Source organism: Grus americana, chromosome 1, assembly GCF_028858705.1.
Source record: "Grus americana isolate bGruAme1 chromosome 1, bGruAme1.mat, whole genome shotgun sequence".
In the NCBI taxonomy this organism is placed as follows: domain Eukaryota; kingdom Metazoa; phylum Chordata; class Aves; order Gruiformes; family Gruidae; genus Grus; species Grus americana.
In genome coordinates, this window is record NC_072852.1 from 23,024,406 (window position 1) to 23,041,545 (window position 17,140).

Here is a 17,140-nt window from a genome sequence, read left to right on the forward strand (position 1 = left end):
TTGCCAGAGTAAAACCTCAGCACTTAGCCTGGGGCTTTTTTGTTTGCTTTACCTAAAACTTGACCTCTTATTTGCCAGTCTGGAGTCACCTGCAAGACATTTTTACCTTCCAAGTCCAAGCTGAAATTTTTCCATGGGATTAGTAGCAGAGAGAGCAGAGACAGCAATGAAAATTTCTTATTAATAGCAAAAGTGACAGGGAAAAAGGTGGGGGGAAGCTATTCAGCTGACAGCTTGGAAGTAATATACCATTTATGTACTTTTCTTAGCATCCATTACAGGTTTCTCTGAAGCATAGCTTTTCTCCATTGTGGTGAATTTCGTGCTGAGGAATGCAAGGGAAACAAAAAATCTGGAAGCACTAGTCATATTGGAGACCATCAGAAGAAATGGTCTCATGTGGTATCAGGGTCCAGTGAAGGCACATTTGAAATACTGGGCCTAGCCACTTCTTCACAACAAAAAGGTACGCAAGTCCTCAAAAGGTGCAAGGATCCTAACCATTGCAAACTACTCTGAGAGCCAGAGCAGTGCATGTTTAGGCCATATACTGAGTATTTACAGAGCAAAAATCTTTTCCATCAACTTCAAAGGGAGTGAGACATCATGTATGGGTGGTTTAAACTGGAAGAAGTCCATGCATAAAGAAGGGAGAACTTTTTAGGTTGTCCATGATCATGGGACTTCCCTCTTGCACGAGAAGATTAAAATAGAAACACCTAGACAAGTAACTACAATGTGTTGCATTTGAAGATACCTTCTCAAGGATAAAGCACACACACACAAACAAATTAAGCAAGAGACTTTGTTGTTTCTATACTATGATCATTCCTGGTTTTAAATGCCTGGGTGGTGTTTGGAAACTATGGGTGAAAGGTAGCTTGGTAGAGTGACAAATAGATTTGGACTTTGAGGTAGGGCAGGGCATTAAATTAAAGCCGACCGGTATCTTCCTACCATATAAATGTAGAAAGGTTTTGAGAGGGAAGAAAACATTGGTGTGAGCCGAGCTAAGGAAGCATTTGTGCCTCTATTTAAAAAAAAAAGGGGGGGCAAAACCACCCCCAAACCCTCCAACCATTGCATCTTCTTCTTCTGTTTTTTTTCATTGCCTGCTCAAACACCCAGTTCAAAGATACATGGAAGCCATACAAGGCTTGTTGGGTAATGAGGCAGGAAAGATGAGACAACTGCTGGCACTCAGAAGCCTCCCTTCCAACAAATTAGCCAGGTTTATAGCTTTGAAGGACTCCTCACACTGATCCTGATGGCAGGGCTGTTTGCCAAGCCTAGGGAAGGAAGATCAAAGGACACTGGCACTTTGAGAGAAAGGGAGTGTTGAGAAGTTCAGAAACCCTGCCCTGTGCCTCCAGAGAAACAAGCCAGCTGGCTGGGAGCACCAGTATAGGAAAAGCTTCACTGTCTGATAAAAAGGCCATGAGCAAGTCAGATTGGTCTGAAACACAGGCATATAGCTCCCTTTTTGCTTTGCTTACGTCCAAAATACAATTTTGCAAGTGAATTAGAGACTTTGGAAGGACTTTTCCACTCACTGCAGCCAGCTGCTAAGCAAGACTCTCGAGGGGAAAGCTGTACAGGTGCCCACCCCGTCAGACCTGCTGGGCTCCCTCGGGGCACAGCCCAGGGGGCTGTCACCCCCCAAGTCCTACCTTCAGGGATGCTGCACTGGAGGATGCATTTGGGCAGAGATGCCAAAACTGCTCACCTTAACCAGTACCCAGCGAGAGCCTGAGAGAAGGAAAGGGATGCAGATGGTCCAGGAAACAGTTTCCTTTCAGCAGTGAAAAACAACAGATCAAAACTAACTTACTTCTGCTACTCTGTCCCCTATATCAAATAAATCTGCCTGCAATCATGAGTCAGAGCCCTTTAAACAGTGTATTATAGGCCTATCACCTTGGAAAAGTGCATTTCAGTGCTAAATTAATAAAGATATTACCTTTATGTATTTTTTTATAGATATATATATATAGCTAGTTGATACATAATTAATTAAAATCAAACACATGCAATGCAGCTCTGGAAAGCTTCCATATGAAACAAAATTGAAAAGGCTAAGAATATTTAATTAAGAAAGAAAATTAATAAAATTAAATCTTGAACAATATAGACCCAAAGCACATCAATTCACCTTGTAAAAATATGCAAACTAATAAAAGAAAATAAATTTTGAAAAGAAAATACGGTGCACAAGTGACCGACACTGTCATCAAGGCTAGTCAGCACAATGGAGACAGAGACTGGACATTTAATAGCTAGAAGAAAATCTCATACAACTATAGCAGAAATTAAAGCAAAAGCATCAACCTGGATAGAGGATTGAAACTCAGGGGCTTTGGACAAGCTTCTTCAAGTGACAGCTGGAGTGGTACCATATTACTACTGCCCTCCAACACTCACCACCCCGACCCAGCACAGCCAGGGCGGGAAGCACACACAAGTCCCCCATGTCATTTTTCCACAAGGTCATTTCTTTGCTCTATCAAGTAAAATATCTCCTTGTACTGTAATTCTCCTTGAGCACTGTGCATGGTAATAGTTATCCAGGTCAGCTCACATCACTCTGTGTTGCAGCAGACCCGGCACTGAAGGGAGGAGGATGGCTCAGCCACTCTGCCCAGCCAGCTCTACCTGCCCGCACCGACATTCTCCAGCAGCTCAGCTGTTCATGGAGAGGACACGGGGCTTTAGCCTAATGAGCACACCGCTCCCTAACGCACGCTGCAGAATATAATGTATGTTCATATAAAAAAAATACGCAGTGCTGCGTGAAAACTAAACATAGGTGGACAATGGCACTGATATCACCAGCAAAGTGGTCGAGTCACCATCCCTGGAGGTATTTAAATGTAGGTGTGGTGCTTAGGGACATTGTTTAGTGGTTGGACTTGGCAGTAGTAGGTTAATGGTTGGATTTGATGATCTTAAACATCTTTTTCAACCAAAACGATTCTATGATATGGAGGAAAAAATCTTTTGTAATATATTACAGATACAGAAATTATTACTGTCCTATACATTTTCCATCCTTGCCTTCTGTGCAAAGCTGGAGACCATCTGTAGGACAAACAACTTTTCAGAAGACCACCCACAGCCCTAAATACAAATTAATGGAAGGCAGAAGTCAAAATCATTTTGACCTTAAACAGTGTATCCCATTTTCTGCTTTATCACAAGTATAACGATGTGAAATATACCAAACAGAGTCTCAAAAAGTCAATTTGCACCGACTTCCCCAAGCATAGCAGGGAAAAGGCTAATGTTAGAGAAGAATAATCTGTTTACTACATATATTTGGTAAAACTTTCCCAGCACTACTGTGCAGTATTTTTAAGGAACAGGATGCAAACAGCCTATTTTGAAGTACTTCACCAGATTCAGCTTCAGTCTGAATATTCAAACTTTAAAGCAGTCTTTTTGCAGTCAAGCTTGCCTCCAAGTAAAAACCCCAAATTTGGGGTGGGGGAGAGGAGAGAGGACCTCACAGATCAACTTTGTCAAGTGAACTGGAGGCACAAGCAAAATAGTTTTTGGGCCCTTTTTGTTTATTTTTAAATAGAAACACAGTAGAAGAGATACAGCTCCTTGCTTAGCTGTGCTATTCATTGCTGAAACTGAAGTGCTGGAGCTCATCTCTCCTAAAATTCCGTAGCAACAGTGTGGAAATAGCTCTTGCAGTGAGCCAACTAATCTCTCTGTATCAGCCGAGAAAACCAGGCACTTGGAGAATGCAATTAATCTTCTCCAAGGTGGAGAGCTCAAGGGCTGAGGTGGATAACAGTCCAGAAGTGTCCATTTTTCCTCTATTGATTACGAATGAAGTCTGAATTTTTCAGTTTCTGCTGCATTTGTATTTTCACCAAGAAGTGTTTCATTCCATTCATGAAGAAGAACAAGCAAAACTCTCAGTGCTCCAAAACCGCAACATTCTTGTCAAAGATTTTAACACATTAGACCGGCAAGATTTAGGAGACTTGATGTGAAAGGAACACAACTAGGCAGTGACGATGACAAAAGGGTAGCTTGACAGCTTATTGACTGAGAATGGCTTTCACATCAGGAAGAAAAGAATAAACATCATTTTTTGTCTGCCAGATATGAAACATGCAGTAATATAAGTAACTATACAGATGGCTGACCTTATGGATAACTGCAGGGTAACACATAAGTTTTAAACCATACAAAGCTTTTTAAGCAATTTACAGGCTTCTATTTCTGCATTCAGTATTCCAGACATCGAAAGAATTCAATTAGTTTTCTCCCAAATGGAGAAATTTCAGCATGCCTGTCACCAGAAAGAAGTAAGATCGCAAACAAAGAACAGGGACATCAACAAAAGAATCAGGTGGGATAAGCTCTTTATAAAAAAAAAAAAAAAATCAATTTTTTTTCACAGATATTCTGGCAGAAAAGGATGGGAATAAAGATCCCTGGCACATTAAAACAGCCAATAGGTTTTACGTTCTTAAAAGCCTGTAAGTCTGGAGTAACACTGACTACTGAGACCACGCCCAAGCTGCTCACGACTGCAACACAGGTGAACACCCAACTCCAAGCAGTCTTGGTTAAGCTCAGCTTAAGACTGGCAGCAGGAGAGCCAGAGGAATGCAGCTGCAAAGCTTCCCTGCCACATATGTTTAACCTACGAGCTTAGTTACTCCCCTGCTGTCTTTTAGGGTACACGTTCTTCTCTGGTGCTAGTGGGATTTGAACAGGTCCTCCACCTTTTTGAAGCAGCAAGTAGCATCCAGCTGCTCAGATCAACTTCTGCACCGCCTCTAAATCTGTGATTTAAGTTCTTTGTGGACTAGTAGGCTTGAGGTGGTGTTCTCAGACTTTCTCTCCTTGCAATTCCCTCTGTCCCGTAACTTACGGCAACACTTCTATTTCATATGAACGCATATGAAGGTTGGTAAGGAAAAGGGAATGAGGGAATTTCACACATCGCTAACACAAGTGCTTTGGAAATGCTCAAAACCAGTAGGAGAATATTTAGAAAGGTGACAGAGGAACTGGTTACAGCTGGACAGTAGAGTGAAGAAAAGCAAACTGTCTTTCTGTATGCTACATAATTGATCTAACACATCAGAGAACAAAAATTCCTAACAGAAAGGCAGGAACAGTAAGAAAGTAGGAATACGATGTACAAGAATTTAATAGGGCACTTCAGAACAGTAACATTTCTGCTGGGTAGGGCTTGAGTGAGTGCAACCTAGCCATGAATAAAGACTATTTTTTATACTTAGGACAGAAGAGAGAGTTTGTCTTCCATTTGAAGATGGTGTATGTCATACCATGTATTATGCCATGAGAGAGGCAATGCTTACAAGGAGATAGAGTAGGTTTTGTCAAGTTAAATTACATCATTGGGGAAGTAAGAAGCAGTAGGGCCCTGAGTCTTTTCAGAGGGATGGAACTTTGCTGGACTCTGACCTCAAAATCTTCTCCTTAGTCCCCCAACTGTTCCATCTGCCTCATGATCTTTACACGATGGCCACTACCAGCACTGTAACTTCTACAGACACTCATCTCTGTTCAGGGCACTAAGGTATTCTTCAGTAATATACCATATAATGAACAAAAAAAAAAAAAAAAATCACAGGTTAGTGTATAAACAAGACTCCCACTGAATTTCCATAAGGTCCCACCTGTCTTTGCATCGCTCCAAAAATTATTATCTTTTCAAGGTGTTACCAAGGGATGCATAGTCCATTTAAAAACGAAAAAAACACATTGGTGGCCCATGACCGAGACTAAAATTAAACTAAGCTAAATCTGGAAGTGAATTAATATAAACTGTTTTGCATCAAGACTCAAGGGACTGAAATCGCACAGAAGGGATTTTTTCCTTTTATAGATTGCTGCTACTTTTTGGCAGTTATGAACAAAGAGACATCCTTAAACAGAGCACTTGGAGAGCATCTTTAAGCAGGCTCTTTCATTCCTGTTCGGGAACCTGAACAATAGGAACCACGACAAAAGCAACTTCAAGTCACAATAAATACATTGTTCCCATTTAATTAATGTTTTCCCAATACAATTGGTGTGTAAGAGGTCAGAGGAACAGAAAATTGTATACTATAGAGATCATGCTGTCAGGTAGCACATTAAAAATATTAAAAATGTTTTCCATGATTGTTCCACAACATACACTGAGATGGGACTAGCAGAAAAGCACGTGCACCAACCAATTCTTTATAAGCAGGAAGCTGAACCCTGTAATCTCTTTATCATCCTGTCAGTGAGTTAATGGTCATTACCATGAGCAGATTCTTATTTTATCAAGCAAGTCAAGGCATCACTGGTGCTTTTCATATGATAATACTGATGCTTTACACCACAATTAAAATGAGTACAATTTTTTAGCTTTACCTAGGCTTAGCTGCAACCTTTCAACTTGCAACCACCACCTTGAAAAGTCTTATCAGAGATACCAGTGTAGCACACTATCCTCCTTATGACCAAACCTCTCTTTCTCTCTGTCTCATTCCCTCTGCTCTAAATACTGTGTAAAAGGCTTAGAGGTGGAAACAATAGAGGCAACTGTTAGCTGAGAATAACCTTTCCTACGCATAGTCTAACGCTACCATCCAGAGCAGGGCAACCGGAGCTTAACATGTGTTTTCATTCAAGATTACCAAAATTCCAATGAACGTTCCTTTCCTTTACAAGCACTAAAAATATTCTAACAAACATCCTCATGTCAGCAGTTACATATTTTCAAAACAGAAATCTCCCATTGGGCTTGTTTGTTATCAGCAAAAAGTCTTTGTGCAACATTTTGCCTTCCAGCTCCCCTCCCCCGAAACAGCACCACCACCACTGCTGATTTCTTTAATTTACTTTGTCCAAACAAACATGGAAATCAGTTTTCATTCAAATTGCTATTAACTCAAGAGTTAAACTTACAAAGGGTTTTCTTTGCTGGGTTTTTTTTTTTTCAGGTTAAAGATATCCTTGTGTATTTAAATTGGATGGTAGTGGTGGTTTGGTTTTCAAAGGATGCTTCTAATCCTGCCACTAAATAAAAAAAATAAATCAAGAACTGGACTGCAGCTAAGTGTGAGTACATGTAAAACAGAACTGAGACCATGCAGCACAGTGTTGATCTTGGATGCAAAAAGGAATTTTATTAAAAGTTCAATGATCTTCAGAGGTCACTCCCCCAACCTCATGATCTTCTGTGTTATCTCAGGACACTCCATGTACAGCAAAATGAAAAAAAGAAATAGCTGAGTCTCAAGTCAACTTCTGCAATATCTCCCAGGTAAGTGTTCCCATTTCTTCTTTTAAACTGAAAATCTAGTGAATTGGGGAAGGGAGATAGAGTACAGGGAAGAAATAGCTTCCCTCAGAGAAGTACTTCAAGCTCATGCGCACTTTACTGTAGTGCTTTCTTGGGACAGAAAACCCATTCACCACGTAAATCTATTGAATATGGGAATCGATGAAAGACAATGAGAGCACTGGGAAAAAACAGAGTAGGCTGTGAGCAGTCCCTATTTGTGCTGGTGTCGCCTCCTGAAGGAGCAGCCACTGAAGAGCCAAGTCACACACCGCAGCCTGCCCATCATCAATACACATGAACATCTGTGTTCCATCTACCTGGGGGCAAAACCAAGCCTGTGACCAGTGGAGGAAGGCTCTTCGCGGCAGCGCTGTCCTCCACAGCCCTTCCTCTTTACGAAACTGTATTTAATCGGTATGAAACAAGGTACTGCCAACCGGTAAGACACAACGTTAGCAGCCTGTATGGTAATCTTCTATGTATAAAGGGGGAAGTTGAAGCCAAGATTTTACAGTGTGATTAATGATTTCTGGGTGCACAGTTCAAGCTACTCTGAAGAAATGCTGGGTTCTGCTTCTAGAGGCAAAAAAGTAATAATAATAAAAAAATCAGGCTCCTTTAACAACTCTTTGGCTAAACCAGCTTTGGGTTGAGGTACCCAAATCACTGGCTGTTTTCACATGGTTGCCACAAGGCCCTCCAGAGCGCTACGTTGTGAAATGAATTAAGCCACAATACATCACATTTAAAGCCTGGCGTCCTTGCTTCAGGTTGCTCTTTGTTCTATGGGTGGGGTAAACGTGAATTTAGAGATGGGGACAAAAACCCAAAGGTCTTTCCCAAGGGCCTGGGCAGGCAAGTGAGTTTCCGTGAGGTAAGCAAGGGTGTGAGCCCGTGGGCATGCTGCAATGGCCCCGGTGCACACTCTTCCCCTGTGCTGCACATGAGATATACCTGCTGTGAGCAAGCACGTGGCGGATACTGCCCTGGCTCTCACTCACCTCACAGCTCGCAGCCTGCGCTCACATCCACAGCGCCACACAGCCATTGCCACGTGCTCCCAGCACGTCCTTCTGCAGGGGCAAGAGGCTGGTGGCCCGCCCCTCTGCCTCCTCTCTGCCCCTAGCCTTCTGGCGAGGCCACTGCATGCTTCTCACATACCACCAATCGTTTACACATCAATCAAACATTGTTCATTCCACGCCACAACAGCCACAGTTTGGTCTTCACACAGGTCTTCTCTGTCTCTCTGCTCTCCATCTCTGCTTCCCAAACCCAAGACAGTCCTTTGGCCTCCTGCTTACCTTCAGAACATCTGCTCCTCTCTGAGCCATCAACCAACGTGTATGGCCGCCAGCTACATCATCCAAGCTGGCAGCCACCCTGCTTGAACACATCCAACACGGCAGCTGTCCTCCAGCAACAGTCCAGTGGTACCCAAGTGCCCACTTGGGCACTGGGCTGACCTCCCCTACCTTTGCTTTCCCGACAGACTGGGGACCCTGGGAGACCAGATATAAGCACCTTGGCACTGCCTGTGGAAGGGGCAGAGATAAAGACTAGATCCTTTTTCATGTAAAGCCAACAGATAAATAGGCAGAGAAGACAGAAAGGCAATCAGGACAGTGTTACAAGTCTGTTCAAAGGCTGTCCTGCTGAAAGGGGATTTAAGGGAGTGTATGACAGCTAGGAATAGCTATCTCAGCCCACTGAACTCGAAGTCTCCCCCTCTCCTGACATCTAATATGCCCCCACCAAATTGAGCTCGGTGTGTAGTGGCCACATGAGAGAGCTACACTGGTTCTACCACTCCTGGAGATAATCCTGCACCAAAGAGACTGACAGCAATAAGCACACAGGTCACCTCCTCTGTCCTGGCATTGCCCGAGTACCAGAAGGCAGTAGACTAAGATGCTGCTTTTGTCTTAATATTTAACTGCTTTTAGACCTTTGATGTGTTTACAGCTCAGCCTAAAACCTGAAAGGCATCAGTTTGTATACCAGGCACATTGGACCCGTTCAACAGAACCCAATTTTACAAGTGAGATGAAGCTCAGTGTTCTCTCCGCACTCACACAAGATATACATCCCAAATAAAAAAAAGAGCAGTTCTTCATGTCCTTTTGTTAACCAAAGATGCAAATCAAATGGCACTGGCAGACTGTTCTTCCTCAGTTCTATAGTTTCCATGCAGAAAACATCTTATATGCCCACTGAATTCCTTCTTCCAGAATATTCTGTTAAACTCTCAATTAGAAAAAAAAATTAAAAATATAGTACCATTGCACTAGCTGTCTCCATGTACTGGTCAAGAAACTTCATCTATCCACCAAAGAGAAACCTAAATTCCATGGAATTACTGCTGCAGTGTTGAAGTGCGTAAGCTGCCAAAGCATTCAGGAAGTTAATAGATTTGTTTATGGACTAGACAAGGCTTAATTAAACCAGGCAGCTCCAAAGAACAGTAAATCCTCTCTCCTCCCGTCTTACCCTCCCCCCCCTTTTTTTTTTCCTAGAGTATCTTTCTCCTAGTGGCTTTCCTCTTCCTAATAATCCCATCACAAATGACAGATATGTTATCAGTCATCACGGGGATTTGACACATTCTTAATACCTGTCATGACAGCTCTGAAGTCTGCATGCTACCCCATTGTATTCCAAGGCATTTGCAGGAGGTAATGGACACATCAAATAGCAGTCAATGGCTCTGCTTTATTGGACAGCTGAAGGCTTGCAATATAGAAGTAGATGCTTAAAAAACCCTAATCTGTGATTATTCAAAATTACACACAGAATAATTAAATATAAAGCAGTACAAATAGCTTTTGCGCTCTCTATGCCTATTATCATCTTGGCCACATTGTAGAATTTATTATTGTATATTTATTGATAAAACTGCTTTAATATTTAAGAAAAGGTATCAGTATTGGTAATAGTGAAGATCATATTAATAATCCAAAGTCTTCAGTGAAAGGTTCACAGCATTATACTCATGCTGGTAACATGGCAGTGTATTGCTGTGCCCATACAGAGTCTCTCCTGGTTCCTTTGGTCTCTGCTTTGATAGAGAACGTGATGCAAAAGTGAGGTGCAAGTCAAGGCCAGAACCAGAGTTAATGTCAGAGGTGAATACCTGTATTGACATGAAGACAATGGCATTGTGAAGCGTGTTATTCACAGTAACTGTTAATACTATAAAACCAAAGACTAAACATGAGTTTGAAAAGAGAGTGCCTCCTTGATGGGGACACAAGGAAAAGGCAATGTGTTAACACCAAGCGATAAGGACAAGGAACACCAACTAGCAGGCTTTGCATTAGTCCATTCCTAATGTCTGCTGATTTCTGTAGATCTCTTAATACAGGTAGTTTCGGTTTTCTTTGTTCAAGCCCTCAAAAGAGCTGTGGCAGATACAGCACTCCACAGAACAAATTCAATACAGAACTCTCTAAACAGATGTATTTTCTTTTAGTAAAATTCTAGTATTACTTCAGATTACTCTGGTCATCTGTGTGTAATACTTTTCGGGCACAAAAATAAAATAATTTCTTACTGTAACATTTCTTTGGAGCCTTAAACTTGCAGAAGACTTTCTCTCAGTTTAGCTGAGCTGCTGGAAAGCATCATGTAACCACAGTCTCTGCCAGCAGCATATGAGCTGCATGATAGCAGTGTGCCTTGTCATTAGTAAAGGCAATAGCTTGTTGTTCTCTAGGCATTTACAGTTTTGCACAAAAGCAGAAAAATCCCCCAACAAAAACAAAAACCCCACTCAGATTAGAGACAATGCAGCCCTGTGCATGCGAGTAACTTAAGGCCCTTTCAGCAAGGCAATGAAGCTAAGGCAGAATTGTGAGCTGGAGTCAAAAGGAAGTGTTCCATTGACATAATGAGCTTTGGAGAAGGTCTGGAGTGAAGAAGACAGGCAAAACATGTAAGAACTCAGGAACAGAAGTGATGGCATTTGGGGAAGGGGGATGTCGTTCTCAGCATGCAGCTTGACAATGCAGCAAATCCTGTTCCAGGGATCTAAACTACTGCAGTAACAGCCCTGGTCGAGTATAAACTCACCCTGCCAGCTGAAGCACTTTCAGAAAAGCTGAAAGGTTAAGTTTGTATTAGCAGGCTTCATACCAGATCAGATATTGCCTGTTCTTGAGCAGCCAGCATAAAAACATCCCACAAACTTGGTGTCATATTTTCTGATCATGATCTTATGCCAGGGCATGTGCTGGATCAAATTTGTACTGCCGGCTGAGCCTGGGTTGCACGGACACAAGATGATGGCAGCATAGCCCCATTGAGAAGTCTTCCCAGCAAATATTCCCTTCTGGCTTCGCTCCAAGGAGCATTACTGCTTCTCCTGCTGTCTACACTCCCAGTTATTCCTTTCATATACCCTCTCAGCTGTAAGCAAATCAACATGCCAATCCCTTGGGACACATGGCTTAGCTTACATTTAAGACTTGCCATTCTGGTTTGTGCTTTGGACATTGATTTCCATTGTCTCAGCTATCACTCAACAAAAGGGCATTTAATTGCTGTCTCATTTAGGCTGGGGGAGAGGGGGAGAATAACTTTTACCAGCCCTCTGATTGATGGCAGCCATTACCATCTTCTAGCACAATGCGGACTTATTAGAAGCTCGATTTACATGTGAAGTTCATTGCCACACAAGTGAATCAGATTTGCAGCTACGCTTACTTGAACAACTTTAGAGACAAAATCTTCACATGAAATGAATTTGCAGAAACACTTATGCTGGCCACCCATTTAAAGGGAACACTTTGAAGATTAACAAAGTTTGAGGAAAGCTTCTAGAAAGAAAAGAAAGTTTAGTAGAGATCTCCTAGGTTTTGTTTCTCTTTTTAAACACTACCATGTAGGTACTTCAAAAGTTGTTTAAAAAAAAACCCCAACCAACCCGATTTATACTTATTTACACACGGCTAACACCAAAAAACACTTCATATCCATATGCCTCAAAGTTCATAATTGCATACTACGCAAGGCAATGCTGAAGAAACCCATAAACTATTTCCCCCTTTTGTATGAGGATTTTCTATTTTCTTTGTGAAGGAGGAACGAACAAAATTAATATCCACATTTAATATCCTCCATGTTCTGTAGAGCAATAAGCCACATACTCTGATGTTCAAGCCAAACTGCTGACAGTGGATTTTTAATACTCGGCTCATTTTATTAAAAAGCACAAGGATGCTAATCTTCCTTTCAAAGGAACAGAGCTCAAGAAACAACTAGATCAGTGAAGCCCTCTTGAAATACTACCTTTAATCAGTCCAGTTATGCGAAACCTGCAGCAATTTCAGTAAAAGCTTGATGTAGTTTAATGTAACTTATCAAAACGTTTAATCATTGCAAAATCTAAGACCAAACACCTTTTGAAGATCAGACTTTCCAATCAGACAAGCTGAGGCACTGGGTATTTTCAGAAACACCTTTGTGCATTTTTTGGAAGATTTACCATAGGAGCGGCAGATCGAGAAAAGCCAACTTGGTGACGATGTACAGCCAAACACGCGAGCACTCGCACTGTCTCAGCTGTGGGAGCACTAACCCCAGCTGGGCAGAGGCTTTCTGAAACCATGTTAGCTATACCCACAAAAAAGCACTTCTGGCTACTTTCAGAACATATACTCTGTTATTCACATAATTGGTTTAAAATTCCACAGCAAAATTACTCTGCTATTACTTGCTTTCAGTGAGTCCACCCTTACATTCACATCCCCCACAGGACCCACCTTTGTTCTTTAGCGATACTCATCTTCCCTGATGTGTATTTCTAAATAAGCTTAAATAGTGGCTATTTTCATGCTTTTTTCGACATTTTGAAAAATCATGATTTTAGGTACATAAATGAACGCGTGAAGGCAGAATGTACTTTTTTGTTTCAGAACAGCTGTGTTCACTTTTATTCATTCTGCAGCTCACACGCATGTAAAACTATATTTTGATCCCCTCCTTTTCCCTGAATTTTTAAGGGGAAGTAAAATTTCATGCACACAAGCATCAAAAAAACCCAACCTAACCAAAACCCCTCCCAAAGTGGCATGCAGCCAGATACTAGCTAAACACTAGAATACACATGCTTTCTTAACTTGGCTCTTCATAAATTTTATTTTCCTCTCCCACTGTTTTGTTTCTCTTTGGTGTCAGACAGGAGATGCGTGTTTCTCTTGCTGGAAGGAATAAGTGCTATCTTCCAAAAAGTACAGTCTACGGACAATTATTCCCAATAGCCGATATGAAGGCAGCGCGGGCGATCCCAGTGAAATGCCTTGGCCTTCCCCGCCATGCTCACACCAGGCTGGAATAAGTGCTCCCAACAGCAGCGCTTCCAGGAGCGTCGCCAGCACCAAGTGAGCTGCCAAAACGGTTTTAAACCACTTTGCGCCTAAAGAACAGACTGAGAGCCATGTTTGTACAACCCCTCTGTCAATTTTTGCTTCATGTCTCTTTGGCCACTTGAGGATAAAGAAAATTCTTAGTTGGAAGAAGGTTTTACAAGCTGGTTTCTGAGAAACCTGTCAAGCCAACACGTGCTAATCAACGTGAACAGGTCCTGGAAAAGAAGTTGATCGAATCTCTCCGATCGTCTTCAGAGACGCAGTCAAACCCACGCACCTCTGAGATTCAGGTCAATCACACATCTGTTCAGCATCCCCTGGGAGACTCAGAATGTAAGTGCAAAATTAGGGCAAGCACTAGCACAGCAGTAGGCTGGAGCATCTTGCTGGCAGAGGCACAAACCTGCTTTCCTACCCAGCATACCATCTATAAATAGGTTTATGAATGCAGAACCTCTGCCAAGCTGTTCTTTCCTTTTTTTTTTTCCTTTGCTAATTTGTAATGCCTCTTGCAAGATTGGCTCCTAGAAGTTTTTTCTCCATTAGTACTAATAAACATTTACTGTATGCTCCAGCAATGTCTGAAAGTCCTGATGAATAGCAACAAATTTGTCTAGAAAAATAGAATTTAATCTCCCATTTAGAAAACTCTAATATATTAAAAAAAGGAAAAAGTAAGCTCACCTGAAAACAAAAAATTCACATGAGAAGTCTACGTGCACACCACAGCTTGGGAGAAAGGAACTCACTTCTGCTGGGGCTTCAGGAGGAGACGAGGCAGCATCAGTGTTTAGTCTTGTTCAGCTGTGCTCCAGCAGGTATCAGGCGAGCCCCAGAACTGAGCCCTGGGCTGTCCCCCTCGCTCTTCTCACCTGGAACAACAGAACAGGCTCTCAGCTCCCCCAGCACAGGAGTGATGCAACACTTCCCATTCAAGCCCCAGTGATGGATGCTTACACTGACTGCTGGAGATTCAATACAGCCTTAAGAAAAGGGGAAACTCATTACAGCTGCAGTTATTGATAAGCATGGCTCTCTGCTTTACTGCAGGTGCCCTTTCAACTTCAGACGTCTTGGGGACACCCAAAGCACTAGAAAGCTATTTACAAAGCATCCACACTCTGCCTTGGAGGGGCCGCTTTTTTAGAAGGTAACATAGACCCATAGCAAACTCACTCAAGCCCAATCTATGGCAAGAAGACTTTATGGTAAGAATTTGACTTTGAGCTGCCAGTGGTTGGGTGACCAAATAAACCAGTGCTGATTTCAAATACGGGCATTAACCAAGGACTTAAATTACCATGTACTTTCACCTATTATCATTCTCTTGCATCTCCTTTTTTCCCCTTTCTCCCTAACCCTTACATAGTTCAACATCCATTTTCAAGGATAGATGCCTAAATGAAGCCCTTTATTAAGGTTCAATTTTCAAAAGCAATGTCATCTTGCAGTTTCCCTTCGCTTCAGAAATTAACTTCTAGGGGCATATTCTCGAAAAGCCTACATCTATACTTATTTCAACTTTCTGGGGAATAATTGACTATGGAAGTAAGGTTTCGCCTGATGAAATTTTTATTTCCATCTAAAAATAAAAGGAAATGCATAGTAAAGGACTTCTTTCTTCAGCCTCCTACTTTTTTTTTTCCTTCTGAAAGGTGAAGACAAAGGAGACATATTACAATTCAATTTTTTCCCTTTCAGAAATGCCAAGAAACTTACCACATATATTTAAGTTTTCAGTTATGGAGAGTAGACTGCTAAATACTTTATATGTTCTGAGCAACCTTATCTCACTGGCCCTGATCTGAACAGGGTGTTTTACTACATGACCTCTGGTCGTCCCTTCCAATCCAAGTTATCCTATGATTTTTTCTAAAGGGAACACTGACTGGTTTATACCTCTCAGAAACACAAGGCAACCTTTTTTCGTTTTCCACCATTTTTACTGTATGCATCTTCTCCAACATGGAGTTTTTCAATAGTTCAAATCTATAAGCATTTTACACATGGAAACTCCTTAAATTAGCAGAAGTATCTTTTCACGTGTCACAAATTGAAAGGATTTAACAGATTTAGGTAAAACTAACTTGGTAAGAAAACGAAGACAATGCATCCCAAGTCCTCTGTTAGGTAATGCTAAGGAAGGGCTTGGGGGAAAAAAGTGTTGGTATTTACTGTCAAAGAACAGCCAACTTTACAGTAATACATTTTCTATCTCCGATTCTGAAGTCAGGACACTGTTTTTAAAATGAGTCTGAGCTCTGGTGTCACATGCAGCTGTCAGATCCGTTCACAGCGAAAGCAGCGGGATCCCTCGCACGCTCCACACCTCTCCCTGCCAGCATGGTCCTCCAGTAACGCCTCCTCCCTCTGCCAAGGCACAAGGTCATGCACAAGCCCACATCTCTTGCAAAGCATCACACAGCCAGCTCCCAGCCCTGAGCTCCTCTGCCTCCATCACTTCCACGAGCCAAAACTTTTAGCTGGCTGGCAGGCTTACTGAGTAGTAAAAAGCTGACTTTTCAAAGAGACTCTCAAAAGACAAACTTTCTTATGATTTCTCCCCCACCCCAAATCCTTAAGCATACGTATATATCTTGATTAATACTAAACCCAAGAAAAACTTGTGTAATGCAGAAAGATCTTTTTCCGTTTCACTGTGTACCTGCTCTTATTAGAGAGGAAGAGAGTCGTTATTTAACAGATCAGATATTCGGGGAATAAAGTGCAAGAATTCCAGTCCTAAAACTTCATAAAGACAAGATATTAAAATAAAAAATAAACAGATTTTTTTCAATCATAAAGGCAAAGGAACGCCATATGGGATCGTAAAGTTCTCAAGTTCAACAGAGCCTGACTCCTGGTGCTCTTCAAAGTCTAACACTCCTGTCATCTCTGCCCTCCTCTCCCTTGCCCCTCCTCCAAGGACTTCAGATAAACTCTCCTAATCACAACGAGCACGTTGGCCATCAAACTCTATCACTACTACCATTGCAAGGGCACGCTGAGGCAAGAAAAGGATAATCCCCTTAGAAAACCACTCACGTGGGACTAACAAGCAAGAGGATACACATTCTTTCTTCCTTCATTTTTCAGGACTCACAGGTGCAATACAGTGCATTTACAGCTTTATTCTAATAAAACGATCTCAAAGAAATAAACACCATCACCAGTTTTAAAGCCGAGCCTTAGCCTCAAACAAGAGTCTAAGAGACTGTTGTGAGACATGGAGGGCTTGTTCTTCAACACCTCCATAGTTTGCTTCAAAGCTCATTATATTAAGTGGGAGTAGTTGAGATGCAAAGTCAAATTTAAGCATCCTGGGAACAGCTACATGATGCACAGCTGGCAGGCAGGTCTGCTGCAGGGATGTGGTTCTGCACGTGAAGTCACGAGACTGAGATTCCTAATAATGCGTAGTAACCAAAGCATGGAAGTGAAATCGGTTCACGAGTTAGCCCCC

The 17,140-nt window shown here is 41.9% G+C and overlaps 1 protein-coding gene across 8 annotated transcripts in view; it reads right to left on the minus strand.

The window, feature by feature from the left end:
* The window catches only part of PLXNB2 (plexin B2), a 257,382-nt gene that overhangs the window by 160,540 nt on the left and 79,702 nt on the right, over positions 1-17,140 (minus strand). For 6 of the 8 annotated variants that reach the window (XM_054834250.1, XM_054834267.1, XM_054834241.1 and 3 more), the window contains one exon: positions 14,362-14,549. The exons of 1 other annotated variant lie outside the window; for it this stretch is intronic. The gene's annotated coding sequence lies outside the window, so the exon portion shown is untranslated. The remainder of the gene's footprint in view (positions 1-14,361; positions 14,550-17,140) is intronic. One more of the 8 variants, XM_054834295.1, reaches the window with a different exon arrangement.